An 18,925-nucleotide genomic window follows, 5' to 3' on the forward strand; every position below is an offset into this window, starting at 1 on the left:
CAGTTAAGACCAACTGAAAGGGCCGGCCGCGGTGGTCTAGCGGTTCTGGCGCTGCAGTCCGGAACCGCGGGACTGCTACGGTCGCAGGTTCGAATCCTGCCTCGGGCATGGGTGTGTGTGATGTCCTTAGGTTAGTTAGGTTTAAGTAGTTCTAAGTTCTAGGGGACTTATGACCTAAGATGTTGAGTCCCATAGTGCTCAGAGCCACCAACTGAAAGGAAAAGTAAGCTGCCCCAGTCTTTAAAAGACCGCAGTCTGCTCCATCGTTATACAGTGCGTTCGTAAAGTCGCTGTGCACTGGACTACGGAATACGGGATACTTGGTTCGAAACCAAGTTGGCAGAATATTTTTTTCCGTAGTTATGCAATAGATTTTAATTCATCCTATTGTTAGCTAACTTTAAACTGTTTGATTCAGGTAATGTGAAAGTTATTGAATGCGATGTGAAATATTTAGATTACAATTTCTTTATAAACTATGGTGCTTTAAACTGAGGAACACATTTTTATTGTTGAATTGTGTTTCGACAAGGCGATAAACATACACATATTGTAAGTAGGCTGTTTAGGTTTTTTTATTGGTAACGCCACCTCAGTATGAAAATCACTGGCTGTGCCGTGTGCAGTCTGTGGCTGCTTTGCATTGTTGTAATACTCGCCATTGTAGTGTTAGGCAGCTGGCTGCGAACAGCGCGTAGCGTTGCGCAGTTGGAGGTGAGCCGCCAGCAGTGGTGGATGTGGGGAGAGAGATGGCGGAGCTTTGAAATTTGTCATGAACTGCTATATTTATATATGATGAAATCAAGGTAAATACATTGTTTGTTCTCTATTAATATCTTTCATTTGCTAACTATCCCTATCAGTAGTTAGTGCCTTCCATAGTTTGTATCTTTTATTTAGCTGGCAGTAGTGGCGCTCGCTGTATTGCAGTAGCTTGAGCAGCGAAGATTTTTGTGAGGTAAGTGATTTGTGAAAGGTATAGTTTAATGTTAGTCAGGGCCATTCTTTTGTAGGGAATCTTGAAAGTCAGATTGCGTGGCGCTAAAAATATTGTGCGTCAGTTTAAGCACAATCTAGTAAAATTGATAAAAGGGGACGTTTCATATGTCGACCCTTAGCCGAGGATACCTCACTGGAATCTGATTTTTTTTCTTGTAGTTTGTATAATTAGTGTAGCTTTTGTTTATTGCTAGCGCGTAATTCTAGAGAAAATCTCCTTTGTAGTTGCAGTCTTTCATTGTTGTACAGTAGAACAGTTGTGGTATGCATGTAGATTTGCACCAAGTATTTCGCAGCTGCAATTAACTAGATATTATTTTCAGTGCTATGTTAATGTGTTCCCCTATTGTTGCTCTTCAAATTGTGTTTTTCTGTGTTGTCGTGTGAAATATTGTGACAATAATGGCGTGTGAAAAACGTAACACTAGGCTCCAAAGTAAATTGAGAAATGACAGCGAAGACGAAAGCAGTGTGTTAACGCCACCGAGTAATGAATTAACTGATGTTCAAAGTAGTCATTTGGTAATTGTGCATAGGGAAATGGAGCGGGCGGCAAACAATGGCGTGGACAGTGAAACAATTAGTGAAGAGGGAAGCATTATCGATCGATCGGTCGGCAACAGCTCGCCTCAGGAATCGGGAATGACAGGACACAATTTTTCAAATATTGTAGACTCAGGTTTTGGGTCCTCACCGTTTTCTCAAATGAGTCAAGACACATTTTCTGCTTGTCAAAATGTGAATCTTGACGGTGAAAATGCACTGCAAAAAGGCATAGAGAAACAGATTCCAGACACTAATACATTATTATTGCAATTAATGCAACAAATGGAACAAAATCAGAAACAAATGGGACAAAAGCTTCAAAAGTTAGACATAATGGAACAAAATCTTCAAAAGTTACACACAGTGGAACAAAATCTTAAAAAGTTAGACACCACACTTGAACAAACACGTGAGGATTTAACTAATGAGTTACATCACATTGAATCGAAATGTCAAAAAGTCTGTAACGACGTAAAAACACAAATTTGTGAGCATTTCCAACCTATTTTTTCGCGTCATGAAAATGCACTACAGAATCACGAAGCAGCCATAAAAGAACTGCAAACTACTGTTCATGAAAATCATGAGACCTTAAAAGCTAAATTTGACTCAGTTGCATCTACCGATTCGGTTACGCAACTTGCAAAACTCAGGAAAACTTGAAGGACACAGTAGATTCGATTTCAACACAAATGGACAATCTGAAACTTGGTTCAGAAAAACACACTGAGGAAATGTGTTCACTATCGGAGAAAGTAGCCGAACTTTCGGATCAGTTCACTAACTTATCTACGAAGGTAGATGATAATCTGAACGACACAAAACCGGTAGTCTTTAATGACACAGAAGAGAGCGAACAAATTAGGAAACTGAAACAAAATCTGAATCAAATTAATACGCAACACCAAAGAGAAATCCGCGAAGTACAAGATCAGCTGACACAGGTAATACAAGAATTACGTATTTCAGAGGACACTCGCGCCCCAATACGGGAAGAGGGACATAGAAATACGGATCAACCACAAAATAATAACACAGGACACTTCGGAAATTATGAAAGAAATTGGCAAGGTGCACCGAATTTTGAGATAGAACCGCCGACACGACGTAACAATGACCGATATGCGACTCGCCGACACGATGATTTTGACTATAAGCTGTTTATTACTACACGTAAATTCAAAACGTTTAAGAATTCTGCCAACGACATTCATCCACAAGCGTGGCTCCATCAATTCTCTCATTGTTTTCCTCCCGACTGGTCATTGGAGCACAGGTTAGAATTTATGTGTGGCTACTTAGAGAATGAACCAGCTGTAAGAATGCGATCGGTCATTCACGATTGCCACAGTGAAGGAGAATTTTACCATGCCTTCCTCTCAGCATATTGGTCTCAAGCTACACAAGACCGAGTAAAACATAGCATCATAATGATGAAACATTTCGAACAATCTGAATTTTCCAGTCTTGTGAAATATTTTGAAGACATGTTACACAAGAATCAGTATCTTTCAAACCCATACAGCCCCTCAGAACTCATCCGCATTTGCTTAATCAAACTGCCTGAACATTTACGACATATTATTTTGGCAGGACGTTGCAAAGACGACATTGAAGCATTTCAAGGACTCTTACAAGAACTGGAAATTGACACTGACAATCGCGGAATGCACGAGCACAACAATTACAGATCACATCCGTCGCAATTCCGCGATGAAAGAAATAATAACTGGACGCGACAAGGCTATTCTCACAACACAAATCGTGACCGAAACAGACACCATCCGTATGACAACCGTTGGCAGAGTAGTAACAATTACAGGGAAAGATCACCTCTCCGTGGTAATGACTATCACAGACACAATCAGAGGAACAGACAATATGGAAACCAAAACAGTTATTATTACGGGAGACAGAATAACTTTAGACGCAACGGTCCACCGTACAGTGATAATTCAGGGAGAAATTCTCCACCACTTAACCGAGAAGAAAGAAAGTACAGGAACCACCGACATGACGACAGACGATATGATCGTAACGACAGACCTGAATTGCATCAGAACTGGCGGGATTTAAACAGGGCAGGGCCCTCTCGTCACGGTGAATTTGTAGAAGTTAGGTCTCCAAACCCCAATAACGGCGCGCGCCAACAAAGAGACAGACAATGACTCGCACAGCAGGCAGCCACGTGCGCCCGCTGGCTCCGAGAAAAATAACATAAGACGATAGCCTTGAGAAAAATTCCAGCATTCTTTACCGATGTATAAAACATGACAATTGCTTTTCAGTTGAAACTCTGCGTACTAGGAAGAGTAAAGGTTTACACCACATTTCACATGTAAAACCGTTTATTGAAAGATAATCTGCTTTTTTTAATGCAACATTTTGGTTTACTTGCAAATACATTATGGATTCAAGGTGCTTTCTGAGAGATTCCAGGTGACACAGTGGTTAGTTTATTTGACAGCTACACGACTATATCACGACGCTACTAATGTGTGACACAATTCACCTTGTTGCTTTTGCGGTGTATCTGTTTTACATCTGCACAGTTTTCTGAATTCTTCTGGAAAGTAAAACATGTTTTAGTACTAACTTTTGTGGTATAGCAACAATGAGGCAGCCTTTTCCGTAGCACAACAATACGTTACAGTACAGTACTTTCTTCATCACAACAATAAGCGTAATAACTAAGATATCTATACGCAAAGCATTTCACGTTTGTTTATCATGAGGTAAGTACAATGACTTCTGCAGAACTCAGCTTTCGGAGGACAATAACTACGACACTTCCACAGAGATTATCTTACAACAAGACGCACAGTTTAGCGCTACAGTACACGTATTTGAGTGATTAATTTTGTACTTAAAACGTTTATTTTTTAAAGATTTTTGAATTATAAAGAAAGTTTTCCGTGATACATTTCATTCCATTGCTGTAATCTGTAACACCTGAGGGTATAATTGCATTAATCCTCAGGGGGGTACACGCTTACTTTGTGTACCATGTGTTTGGCGAGCACAAGGAGCCCTAGCTAATATGGTATTTCGTTATACAACTTTACACATCGGTACCATATTTCTCCAACACATAAATTACACAGCTATCTGATTATTTGCAGAGAAACAAACATTTTTTTTACTGCATTAGTGACAGATGTTTACGTAATTACACAGTTGAATAACTTCACACTTACGAAATTGCATTTAGTCTGTACTATGTGAACTGTTCATATTTTTTCGGAACCATTGTGATACTATGAGAGCTTTGACTGATGTATTTGGTAAGGGAGCATGATTTTAAAGTACATTTGAGGTAGATGACACTTTTGACATGAGCAGAGAATTTTTTTCGGTTTAGAAACTATTGGAGGAAGCTACGACTATTTTGAGAGTTGACTGAGGTGTTATGATGTTATTTTTTCGACGACGATGTGTATTATGCTGTTGAGATATGTTTATGATCAATAAGCTGATGCTATATAAGGAATGTGATTACGTGTTTATATGTATATGAATAATGAATAGAAGTTAGGGACTATGGTTTGTGAAAAAGGATGTTGGAAGCCGAGAAATCGTACATTAAGGTTATGAAATGTGTGTAAATGCGTGAATGTATCACAATGCCGGCGAAAATTTTTTGGACACTGTTATATTCATAGGATTTTGTTTCTACACATTTGCAACGTAAATTCTCGACCTGTGAAATTTTTATATGAGACTTTCACTGTAGCGGAAACTGCTGTCGTAAATATTTCCGTAAGAAAGTTAAGTGACCACCTGCACGTGTGTCATGGGCACACAGCTGTGTCAGACACCTGGAGAACAAGCCATTAGGGTGTGCCTTTCCGGAAGCACAGGTAGAGAAAAAAAAAAGGGGGAGGCCATTATCCTCGCTATTGACATTCGTTTGTAGAAAGCATCGTAAATACGACATGCTAATAATAACTTGGAAACATTCTTACATCTGCACACCTGATTAGGACAAGTGTCTATCTATGAGAATTGAGAGAAATGCCATATGGCTTGCTTTATGTATTTATTTACTCATTTTGTTTAATATCTAGTTTCTAGCTGCACTGCAGCACTGGTTAAAATAAAATTTTATAGATGTACTAATATAAATATTTTCTGTCTCCAGATCCAGTAAATAATAGTTTTGTGATATATTTCCAAAAAATGAGGGAGCATAAAAAGACATTTCCCTTCACAGGAATTGCATAAACAATTTCTTTACGATTTGGTAACTTATCTGCTAGTGTAAGTTCTCGTGATGCAGCACTCTAGTGTTAAGATGTGACGTAAGTTTTAAACATGGCCATTTTTACTGTAATATTTTTTCTCCTTGAGATATGTCATGTTTAGGTATAAGTTGCTGCTGTTTGCCAGGCATAATGTTACTGAATTTGACTTTGTATTACGCTGTTCAGCCAGTTTTACTACTGATTTATTTTTCTTGTTTGCTGTGCATTGCCTCATATTAGTTGTAATGTTGAATTGCTTGGTAATTTAGATTTACTGTAGCTTGCTTTGCCAGCTTGAAATTTTTGTCATTGATGTTTGTGTTACTTGATTTGTTCTGCTGCATTGCCTCGTCCCTTAGTTTAGCATCTGAGCTCAGTAGATTTAAGTTAGCTTAAGAAGGGGGGAGACTATATAAGAGAACAAGTTGTGATGAATTGGAAGAAATACATTGAAAATCTATAAGAAAATGGTTTGGCCAAAACAGTATTTTGAAAGAGGATATGAACCAAAAAAAGTAGGGTTTAGGGACAACAGGTTTAGGTAGGATTTTCTTGGAAATAAATGATGAAGTAAGATAATGGAAAATAAATAATGAGGTAAGAAATATGTGAATATATATATACAGAAAGCATGCTTGAATAGGATTTTTTTGGTGGAAACAAATGTGGAAATAAGATGAAAGATCTATGGAATGAAGTCTTGGGTTGGACTGCAGTACCAAAAGTTACACTGAAAACGAACCCTGTCCTTTCCATTGTGTTATCCCACTATGTGTTTGTGTACCCATGTGTATTTGTTTTCTTCCTGTCCCTGTGTGCTGTTTCATAGAATTTTTTTTCTCTTCTAATACTAAGCTACATTCACTATGATGAGGAATACTGTTATCCTCAAATATAATTTGCATTAATAATATGTTATTTTCTTTGTAAAGATGTTTAGACATTATTTATTCTGTTTTGTTTTAATGCTCATGTGTGAAGTTGATGTTTCAAAATTTATTCTGATCTTTATGTATGTACTTATGTCATTATTTTTGTAACACTGATGCAGGTCTATTTCTATTCTTTTGTGAAGCCTGTACTACAAATGTTATCTGTATTATTATGTTTTTAATGATGTATTTTGTACCTTTGTAATTGTATTCTCATGTTATAAAATTGTAATTGACAGCAGTTCATCAAATTAAGTAACTTGTAAGTTACATTTCACTGCACACGTTTCTATTGGTCATAGTATATGGACAATATGTGAGAAGTAGGGACTGTTAGTGTTTGTATGTGTGTTAATAATTCAGCAAGGGACTGGATAACAGCATTGCTGGTTCTAAGGACAATTCCAAAAACTTTGTGAGTGCACCAGTGGTGGTTATGGACTTGCTATATTATCCGCAAGACTCTTCAATTGTGATTGTGCACCTGCACAGTCACAACGGATGGCTGCTGGCCGTCTCTACGAGGACTACAGTGGGTCTACGTCGTTGCTGACTCACCAGTACCATAATCTCTACAAGGACTACAGTGGGTCTACATCTTTGATGATCCATCAGTACCATTATTTTTACAAGGACTGCAGTGGGTCTGCGCCTCTGGTGGCCCACCAATACCGTAATCTCTACCAGGATTATAGTGGGTCTGCTCTGTGATGACCTACCCACCAATACTCTTCAAAACTTCGACTGACTCTGTGGTGGGTTTGCTCTGTTGAGGCCCATTACCTGTCAGCATGTCAAGAGTCAGCACTGTCTTTCCTTTGGAAGGACAACGCTACTTCTTCAAGACTGCATGGAAATCCACTACTTCCGTGTGCATTTTCTTTTACTGCTCAGACTTTGAGAAAAACACTGCTATTTTACCGTCATGAACGATCAGGACTGTCTTTATGGACTGTGAGAAAATTTGAGCTTTTGACCAACATTTTATCAATAAGTGTGTGCATTTGATTTCTTTGTTATTGTAATTGTGAAAAAAAAATTTAACAAATATGTATTGGCCAGTGCCCAAAAAAATTTTGTAAAATTTTTGTGGGTAGCATGGGGGCTATGTAAGTAGGCTGTTTAGGTTTTTTTATTGGTAACGCCACCTCAGTATGAAAATCACTGGCTGTGCCGTGTGCAGTCTGTGGCTGCTTTGCATTGTTGTAATACTCGCCATTGTAGTGTTAGGCAGCTGGCTGCGAACAGCGCGTAGCGTTGCGCAGTTGGAGGTGAGCCGCCAGCAGTGGTGGATGTGGGGAGAGAGATGGCAGAGCTTTGAAATTTGTCATGAACTGCTATTTTTATATATGATGAAATCAAGGTAAATACATTGTTTGTTCTCTATTAATATCTTTCATTTGCTAACTATCCCTATCAGTAGTTAGTGCCTTCCATAGTTTGTATCTTTTATTTAGCTGGCAGTAGTGGCGCTCGCTGTATTGCAGTAGCTTGAGCAGCGAAGATTTTTGTGAGGTAAGTGATTTGTGAAAGGTATAGTTTAATGTTAGTCAGGGCCATTCTTTTGTAGGGAATCTTGAAAGTCAGATTGCGTTGCGCTAAAAATATTGTGCGTCAGTTTAAGCACAGTCTAGTAAAATTGATAAAAGGGGACGTTTCAATATTGTGCAGGAGCCATTTCCTAAAAATAATCTCAGAAATAACTATACCTCACAGCAATGCGGTTCATCGACTTATTGAGAAATTTCGAGAGGTAGGCTCAGTGTTAGATGCCGAACGAAATGGGATACCACCTAAACTAAACAGTCAGGAACTGTTAGACATTTCTGACCCTCTGCAGCAAAGGCCAACAAAATCGTTGCGCAAGTTGGCGCAAGAAAGGTATATCGGGCTTACAACTGCACATAAAGCGTTTGGGCTAACAGTGAAATAGTTCCTGTATACGGTGACAGGAGGGCAAGTGGATAATGCAAAGCGAATTTTTTACTGCAAATGGTTTACTTCTTTTACTGAAAGGAATTCCACTGGTATTATTGATACCACCTTCTACACACCCAAGGTCTCGTTCCACCTCTCTGGTCATGTGAACACACAAAACACATGGAGGATCCTCCGGCTGGGCTTCAAATGACAATGCGTGATTAGAGAACCGGAATGTTCAAAAATGGTTCAAATGGCTCTAAGCACTATGGGACTTAACATCTGAGGTCATCAGTCCACTAGAATTAGAACTGCTTAAACCTATCTAACCCAATGACGTCACACACATCCATGCCCGAGGCAGGATTCGAACTTGCGACCGTAGCAGAAGCGCGGTTCCGGACTGAAGCCCCTAGAAACGCTCGGCCACGGCGGCGGGTTATTGGAGCTTTATTTATTTATTTATTTTCATGGAACAGTGATCAGTGAACGTTATTGTTTAATGATCCACGATTGGCTAAAAGAAGAAAAAATCAGTGATTGCGCCCACAGCTAACAATACCATTGGTCTTCTGGAAGAGTTTTTGAGGAACGCTCACCGGATCTTACTCCAATAGACTTATTTCTTTGGGGAGTAGCAAAATCCGTAATATACGCAAGTGCCCACCTACTCTTTGACTTAAATTACTGCGTACGTGAGAAGTACAATGAGGTGACAAAATTCATGGGATAGCGATAAACACATACGCAGATAGCGGTAGTCCCGCGACACAAAGGGAAGTACGTTGGCGGATTTCATTTGCACTCAGATCAATCATGTGAAAAGGTTTGCGACGTGATTATGGCCGCACAACGAGAAGTACCAAACTTTGAACGCGACATGGTAGTTGGAGCTAGACGCATGAGATATTCTGTTTCGGAAATGGTTGGAGAATTCAATATTGTGAGATCCACGGTGTCAAGAGCGTGTCGAGAATACCAAATTTCAGGCAATACCTATCATCACAGACAACGATCGTGAGCAGCTGCGTTTGCTTATAGTTGTCAGTCCTAATAGACAAGTACCACTCAGTGAAATAACTGTAGAAATCAATGTGAGACGTAAGACGAAGGTATCCGTTAGGACAGCGCGATGGAATTCGGATTAATGGGCTAAAGCAGCAGATGACCGTCGCCAGTGCCTTTCCTGGGCTCGTGATCATATCGGTTGGACCCTAGACGGCTGGAAAACCGTGGTCTGGTCAGATCAGTCCCGATTTCAGTTGGTAAGGGCTGATGGTAGGGTTCGAGTGTGGCGCAGACCCCACGAAGCCATGGACCTACGTTGTCAACAAGGCATGTGCACAGTGGTGGTGACTCCATAATGTTGTGGGCTGTGTTTATATGGAATGGACTGGGTCCTCTGGTCGAACTGAAAAAGTCATTGACTGTAACTGGTTTTGTCTGGCTACTTGGAGACCATTCGCAGCCATTCGTGGACTTCATGTTCCGATTCCTAAACGACGATGGAATTCGTAGTGACGAGAATAGCCCATGTCATCGGGCTACAGTTGTTCATGATTAGTTTGAAGAATAGGCTGGCCAGTTCGAGCAAATGATTTGGCCACGCTGATCGCCAGACATGAATCCCATCCGACACTTACGAGACATAATCAAAAGGCAGTTCGTACACAAAATCCTGAACTGGCAACACCGCTACAGAGGCAACTTTCTTTCTTTCTTTCTGGGGGCCTTTGTCCCGCTCCAACGCGGGGTCGGCTTTGTTAGTACGGATTTGGCAGTGTTAATTGCAGAGGGTGGCTAGATGCCCTTCCTGACACCACCCTGAACCCCCAGGACGGAAGTAGTGTACCCCAGCTGTCTGCATCTAGTGTAGGTCATGAAATGGTGTGAAAGTTTTCAAACGTCTGTGAGTCGTGTAACTGAGGAGGAACTTTGGGACAAGCCCAGTATTCACCTAGTGGGATGTGGAAAACCGCCTAAAAACCAGATCCAGGTTGGCTGGCATACCGGCCTTCGTCGTTAATCCGCCGGGCAGATTCGAACCGGGGCCGGCGCGCCTACCCAAGTCCAGGAAGCCGCGCATTAGCGCTCTTTTTTATTTTTTTTCCTTTTTTTTTATAAGGGAACTCGGAGCACCACAGGATGTGCTCTTCTAGACTTTTTTGTTTTTTTTTCTCTTTTTGTTTTTTATTTTTTTATTGTAAATTATTTTCTCTGCCAACCCTTTTTTTATATATGGAAAAAGGCGTCTTTCAGTTACGACAAACAAAATTAGAATGTACATCCGTAGCAACAACAGAACAAGAGTTCCTTCTAAACTATGAAATAGAATTTCAAACTAATAGTGTGATGATAGATCATAAAGAAAGAAAAATGTAACCAAATCCCGCACACCATTCCATGTGCATGGCCCATCTGCGTACAGATTCCATGTTCCAAATCGGTACAACATTTCGCAGCGTGTGGAGCTCAGTGTCGGCGGTCATCCTCTGCCCGGTACTCCCCAACTGTGAGGGGGGTTATCGAAGACACTGCGCAAATAGTTCGCAAATAGTTGTCGGTATCGAGGTGCACACTCAAGTGTGCTATGACTGTCCTGGAGAAATTGCCAGTAGTCAAGCACCATCTTCTCATCATCTCGAAAAAGGTAGTATATGGACATGCCTTTAAACCATGTGAGAGCGTGAGTCTTCGCAGTTGGGAAATAAGTATCCTCTGGACAAAGGAGGAGCCGTGGCTCAATTGTGCGAGGCGCGATACGTAGGTAGCATGCGAGGATCTTCTGCACTAGCAGCCATACCTCTAACGCCGATCCACATCTTAAACGGTGTTCGTCAGTATCCACGAGGTGGCAACGTGGGCAAAGGGGGGAATCCGTCATCCCAATAGCGTGCAGCCTGTGTCGTGTTACAACCTTCCCGTTCACCACCTGGTACCACGCGGCTTGTACCCGCGTACCGAGCGAGGTGGCGCAGTGGTTACCACACTGGACTCGCATTCGGGAGGACGATGGTTCAATATTGTCTCCGGCCATCCTGATTTAGGTTTTGCGTGATTTCCCTAAATCGTTTCAGGCAAATGCCGGGATGGTTCCTTTGAAAGGGCACGGCCGATTTCCTTCCCAATCCTTCCCTAACCCGAGCTTGCGCTCCGTCTCTATTGACCTCGTTGTCGACGGGACGTTAAACACTAACCACCACCACTCATACCCGCGTGGGGAGGAACGGCTTCTGGACCGCTCTCCACACTGCAGGCCATAGGGTTGTAGGGCTCTTCCTCTCATTCACATAGCGAGGGATGGACCTTAGCAGCAGTCTGTAAACGTCTCTCGCCTTGGGAGTGCGAGTGTTGGGAAGATCTGGTGCATGTAACTATACTCAAGGATAAATGCCTTGAGGTGCGAGAGTGAGAGTGTAATGTGCGCAACCGTGACAGGTGGCAGAAGAGACGCCGGCAGCAATTCCTCTAACAGACGTCCCGTAAGGCAAGCATCTTTGTGGGTTCACAATTTCATCATTGAGCACAAGTATAACGCTGTAGCTCTCGCTCGTACATTTATGTCCCAGTCCGCCATCACGCGGAGGGAGGATGAGTGTTGAAAGGTGGCTACACTGAGCCACAGCGCCAGAGATCGCACTAGAGAGTATTGTTCTGCCGCCTCCACTGGCAGTGATTATTGAGATGTCGTAGTGGGCAGTGCTTGTCGAGGACTCGTAGTAGTCAGTTCCTGTCGAGAGTTCGTATTGAGATGTCGTAGCGGGCAGTGCTTGTCGAGATGTTGTAGTAAGGAGTGCTTGTTCCATGTTTTATGCAGTTGTTTGATGGGCTAGACAGCAGATGTTGTTCGAATGGAAATACTGTAATAATCAGAGTGCTTTTCGTCAATATATATATGAAGGTAAAATGTGTTGTTTTTCATTATTTCAGTGTTTTAAATAATGCGTCATTACAGGTTCAGTCAACAAAGCATCTGGCTTGTGTTCTTGGATTAGAGTGTAATTCTGGTTTTCTTGAGTAATTATGGTATTTCTATTTTCTTTAATTAATTCAGTATAAATGTTATTTAAAATTTCTTGTGTTATTGAAGAAGAACCGTGCCAGATGTGTACGTTGAGTCATACTTCTACACACAGAACAGTGACACTTGTGCTTTGGTTTCTTAGGTTTTATAGTTGCTGGGGACTTCATTAATTAATTGTTTTAATGAAAATTTCCATTTCATTCTTTGTTGTTGTTCTATGCAGTCAGATAGCGTAATAATACTAGTCAGGGCCAACCGTTTACGAGACATAGCGTAATCGGACATACAGCTACCAAAAATTAAAATTATTTTCATTTTATTTAATTAAGCCCCCATGCAGTGTTTCGTAGCGGACTTTTAATAGGTGTCCAGCGGTAAGCGCTCTCGTCTACCCTGGCGGGTACCGCTATAGAGGCAACATGGTTCACTATTTCAGCAGGGGACTTTTAACGACTTGTTGACTCCATCCCCAGTGAAATCGCTGCACTAGTGCTGGTAAGAGGAAGAAGGAAAGGGTTCAACGTCCCGTCTACATCGAGGTCATTAGAGACGGAGCACAAGCTGAGTGAGCCGTTCGCGGCTCGTGTTCATGCCATTTATTGTTTGTCATCTTCTTTTACAATACTCCCGCCTCATTTTTTTTATTCCATTTACTGGCGCCACTAACTTCTGCCCTACTTGCCTATGAGTGGCAGCAGCAGCGCTTATCGATAAGTGCACTGTCGTACCATCTCTGCAGCGACAGATAGTATTTCCGGGTCTTCGTGTGTCTGGAGTTGAGTCGGGGGCGCAGCAGCAGTGAGGTCCAGACAGTCACCATTCGCCCGACCGTTGCCGACACTCGAGTGCCGACGGCCTTGCTTGGCCGTTCGGTCGGTCGTCTGATCAGACGACATGTATTCGGTCGCCGACCGCCTACCGGTTCTCTGTGTGTGTCGACTTGTGATTAGTCTTTGTTGTAGTTCAGTGATTGATTTTACGATTGTTCGTGTTCCTTGTGGATGTGTTTTCGTGGAACTGTGTGTAGCTTGTGTCATGTCCACTGGGCAGTTACTGGAATGCTGCCTGCGTACTGCAGTCAGTCGGTTGGGGCAGAGCACCGTGGAAGTTTCTGTGGCGCATAGTCACCCCCGCTGGCGGCGTGCACGCGCGGTTGAAGTTGTGAGGCGCTTCTTTCGAACGCTATGAAGTTCGTCGCCCACCGATCCTGGACACTATAGTTGAGTGCTCGCTTAAACGACTATCAAGCGTCAGGTGCTATCACATCTCTTTGTTTGTTCCTGGTCGTCGCTTTCTGGGATATTCTCGCGAGCAACAACGTGTGCGCATTGAAGTCGGCTAGGGTTGCAGCCGTTTTCCTGTGTGGTGTTTAACTTAATTTAATTCATTCCTTCTTTAATGAAGTGTACCAGCGGTGTCTTCTGCCTTGTGGCCTGCCCCGGTCGTTGACGTAGTTTTCGGCAGTGAATTTTCCTTGTCGTGTTGATGCTGTCCAGCACGGCGTGTAGTTCGACAGCTGAGGTGTTGTTGGTAGTTTTGGGCGTTTATTCTGACTTGGCTGGATCGGGCACCAGTATCCAGAACGTTGTGCTATTGACATCTTGTTGCCGTTTTGTTGGTTGGATGGAGTAGAATTGAGCTTGTTGGCTCGTTCGTCGGCTGGCTTTCGGTTGGGTTGCTTCCGGTTAAGAGGTTGTCGGTCTGGCTGCCTGTCTCACCTAAACGTACGTTAGTGTTACTTTCCTAGGCCGATTCCTTGGAATCTTCTGAGCGCCCCTCCTTGTGTTTTACATAGTGATTTTCCTTCTTGTCATAAGTATTCTGTGTGGCACTCAGCCGAGTTTTAGCTTATTGAAATTGCAAGGCTTTTCTTCTTGGGCCTTAAGCAGTAAAAAAAATAATAAAAAAAATAAAAATAAATAAAAAAATTCTTGTTTGGTTTAGTATGTGGCCCTCAACCGAGTACCAGCGTTTCAAAATTAAAATTGAAAATTCCTTATGCCTAGGCCTTAAGCAGTAAATTTGTTTCAAGTTGGTATATGGCCTTCAGCCGAGTTTTCAGGCTTTTCAAATCAAAAGTTGAAAAATTTTGTCCAGGCCTTAAGCCGTAAGAAACATTTTCTAGTTTGTATGTGGCCTTCAGCCGAGTTTTCCAGCTTAAATGAAAAATTGGAAATTCCTTTGTCCGGGCCTTAAGCCGTGAGATTGTTTGGGTTTGGTAAGTGGCCTTCAGGCGAGTTTTAATCCCTCTTAAAATAAAAATTCAGAATCCTTTTCTTGCCCTTAAGTCATAAGATCGTTATTCTTTAGTACGAGGCCTGCAGCCGAGTTTTACACGAAATATTTTAAGATGAGGCCTTCAGCCTTTTTAGATTAAAGGCTCTTCTTCCTAGGCCTTAAACCGTTAAATTGCTTTGTTGATATGCAGCCTTCAGCCGATTTTTCCGCCTATTTAATTAAACATTGAAAATCTTTGTCTCGGCCTTAAGCCATTAACACTGTTCTTGATTAATGTGTGGCCTTAAGCTATGGCTTTCAGCCTATTTATATTGAAGATAAATTATTTTTTTCCTAAAGAAGTGAAACGTCCAGAAGAACTCCTGTACCTCAATTCATTGCTTAGGTCTTGTGCCTTGGATTTTCAGTGTGGCCTTCAGCCGATCTACACTTATGTTCAAAAATTAAGCATAATGCTGGCCATGAGGTGAATTTGACCTGCGGTCGTTGCACTGTGGCGCTGGCAGCAGCCCGCATAAGCAGAGATGTGGTGGTGCATATCAGAGTACGGTGCAGCGTGCAGACGTTTTCAGACGTGCTAATGGTGACTGTATGTTGAAAATGGCTCAAAGAACACATATTCATGACGTTATGACGGGTAGTCTTCTAGTGCGACAAGAGCCTGGTCAAACACAGAAGGTCGTAGCACGGGCCCTCCTTGAACCACAAAGTGTGATCTCAACATTATGGCAACGATTTCAGCAGACAGGAAATGTGTCCAGGCTCTACAGTACTGGACATCCACATTATACAACACCACAAGAAGACCAATATCTCACCATCAGCGCCCGCAGACGGCCACGGAGTACTGCAGGTAGCCTTGCTCGGGACCTACCGCAGCCACTGGAACAGTTGTCTCAAGACACACAGTCTACAGATAACTGAACAGGCATGGTTTATTCGCCCAGAGGCCTGCAAGATGCATTCCACTGACCCCTGGTCACAGGAGAGCCCGTAAAGCCGGGTGTCAAGAACACAGTACATGGTCATTGGAAAAGTGGTCCCAGGTTATGTTCACGGGCGAGTCCAGGTATAGTCTGAACGATGACTCTCACCGGGTTTTCATCCCGCGTCAACCAGGAACCATATACCAATCCCTTAATGTCCTTGAAAGGGACCTGTATGGAGGTCGTGGTTTGATGGTGTGGGTTGGGATTATAATTGGTACACGTACACCCCTGCATGTCTTTGACGGAGGAACTGTAACAAGTTAGGTGTATCGAGACGTCATTTTGCACCAGTATCTCCGCCTTTTCAGGGCTGCAGTGGTTCCCACCTTCCTCCTGATGGATGATAACGAATGCCTCTGAGCACTATGCGACTTAACTTCTGAGGTCATCAGTCGCCTAGAACTTAGAACTACTTAAACCTAACTAATCTAAGGACATCACACATATCCATGCCTGAGGCAGGATTCGAACCTGCGACCGTAGCGGTCGCTCGGTTCCAGACTGAAGCGCCTAGAACCACACGGCCACTCCGGCCGGACGATGGATGATAACGCACGACCCCACCGAACTCACATCGTGGAGGAGTACCTTGAAACAGAAGATATCAGGCGAATGGAGTGACCTGCCTGTTCTCCAGACTTAAACCCCATCGAGCACACCTGGGATGCTCTCGGTCGACGTATCGCTGCATGTCTTCAAACCCCTAGGACACTTCAGGAGCTCCGACAGGCACTGGTGCAAGAATGGGAGGCTATACACAGCAGCTGCTCGACCACCTGATCCAGTATGCCAACGCGTTGTGCGGCCTGTGTACGTGTGCATAGTGATCATATCCCATATTGGTGTCGTGGTACATACGCAGGAAACAGTGGCGTATTGTAGCACATGTGTTTCGGGCCGGTTTTCTCAACTTATGACCAATACCGTGGACTTACAGATCTGTGCCGTGTGTGTTCCCTATGTGTCTATGTTATTAGCGCCAGTTTTGAGCATGAGTGTAAATTAAATCAAAGGAGGTCTTTCGTTAAAACCTTCAGAGTTTGTGATTCTTGCTTGTGTGATTGTGTGTTTTAACAAATAAAGTTTATATTATGAGTGGAACTGACAGTAACTTATGTTGGCCCCTTTCCACAAATATAACCTCATCCGCTCTATCCTGCTAGCTCAGGGATTTCACTGGGATGGTGCCAAAAATTGGGAGGGAATCGGCCATGCCGTTTTCAAAGCAAGCAGCCCGGTATTTGGCTGGAACGATTTAGGGAAATCACGGGAAACCTAAATCTGGATGGACGGACACCAGTTTTAACCTTGTTCCTCCAGAATGCGAGCCCACTGTGCTTGCAACTTCTCCACTTCGCACGGTCCAGGCAACAGGAGCTCCGACACGATATCAGGAGGTATCTCATGACTTTTGTCACCTCAGAGTGTACCTCAATCAGATCAGCAGAAAGTGTTTTCCCCACAAAATTAAGCGTGTTCAGATTCGTATAGCTGCCGGTGGACGTTGTAGCTGCACAGTAACCTACCGAACTTAGTGTACTGCTCCAAATTGTGCTTCGCCCGTAATGACCTCTACTTTGACGCGATGTTAAATCCTACATATCGTTTGTTTGAAAAAAATAATTAAATAAAAAAAATTTTTTAAAAATCTACTCGCGTGCTTCAGGGCTAAGTTGTTTTGTAAAGTTTTATTTTTCGATTGCTTATGGCAAGGATACTTTATTTTCGTTGTGTGCACAGGATAACAGTACAGTGATGTACAGTCTTCTATGAAGCCGTTCTTTTTTTAATGTTGTAGGGAGAGAAGACAGAATTACGTAGTCTATGTGAATTTTTTCCATTGCGTTTACGCAAAAAACACTTCTGCATTCTGAAGCTGGAAAACATACAAAAAGCTATATTTGCAACTTTTCTCTGGGAGCGAATTTGATTTGAATTAAATATCTTTTCCAGCAATTAAATTTTATTTAGGTAAGGCGAACTAACGCTCAAGAATCAGATCCGTAGATATCCGTTATTGAGTGAGGAAGCAACTAACACCGACAATTGAAGAACGTCCGCCCTCGGTAGCTGAGTGGTTAAAAAAATTTAAAAAACTGTGGTCAGCGTGACAGACTGTCAAACCTAAGGGCCCGGGTTCGATTCCTGACTGGGTCGGAGATTTTTCTCCACTCAGGGACTGTGTGTTGTGTTGTCCTAATCATCATCATTTCATCCCCATCGACGCGCATGTCGCCGAAGTGGCGTCAACTCGAAAGACCTGCACCAGGCGAACGGTCTACCCGAAGGGAGGCTCTAGCCACACGACATTATTATTAATTGAAGAACGTTCTGCTTCGTCGCGTAAATTTCAAGTAGTTTGCTATTAGGAAAAAGATCACGTTTGAATAAAGTCACTTAGTTTCCAGATTGTAAAATTTCTCAATTTTTTTTATTAAAATCCCAATAATTTCCCAGTGCCCGAAAATATTTGATAAAATTTGTAACCACTTTCAGTTAATCGCTGACTTCAAGGTACCTCTTGCGCTACTTCAAAGAAAAAAGACATTTTGCTGTCATAGTACATACAGAAAACGTAATATCAGACTGGATTCAAAGTCCCATCAGAAGAAAGAACAGCAGCGGTACTCACAGTAGCAGCAATAGTAATAGTAAGTGAAACTGTGCCTTATATTCGTATATATACTGAAATAAAACAATACACTAGTTACACCTACATAATTCTTATACCTATAAGTTCTTAGTAATTTTAATATTGTTTCATATTAACGTTAATCTCATGAATTTTGATAATAATTTACACTGAAAATCCAAGTAAACTGTCACACCTGCCTAATATCGTGTAGGAGGCTGCGAGCACCCCGACGTGCCACCGGAAAGCGCCGGACCTCCATTTCTGTATGGTCTCTTTTTTAACCATTTCTCCACGTGCCTGCTTATAGCTGTCTTCTCTTATGTCAGTTGGGACTGACGTATAGTCGTTTTTTAACTCCTCTTTGTCTTCGTGTTCTAAAGTTTTGATTTTGGGTTCGA

The sequence above is a fragment of the Schistocerca nitens genome, chromosome 8, assembly GCF_023898315.1.
Source record: "Schistocerca nitens isolate TAMUIC-IGC-003100 chromosome 8, iqSchNite1.1, whole genome shotgun sequence".
Lineage (NCBI taxonomy): Eukaryota > Metazoa > Arthropoda > Insecta > Orthoptera > Acrididae > Schistocerca > Schistocerca nitens.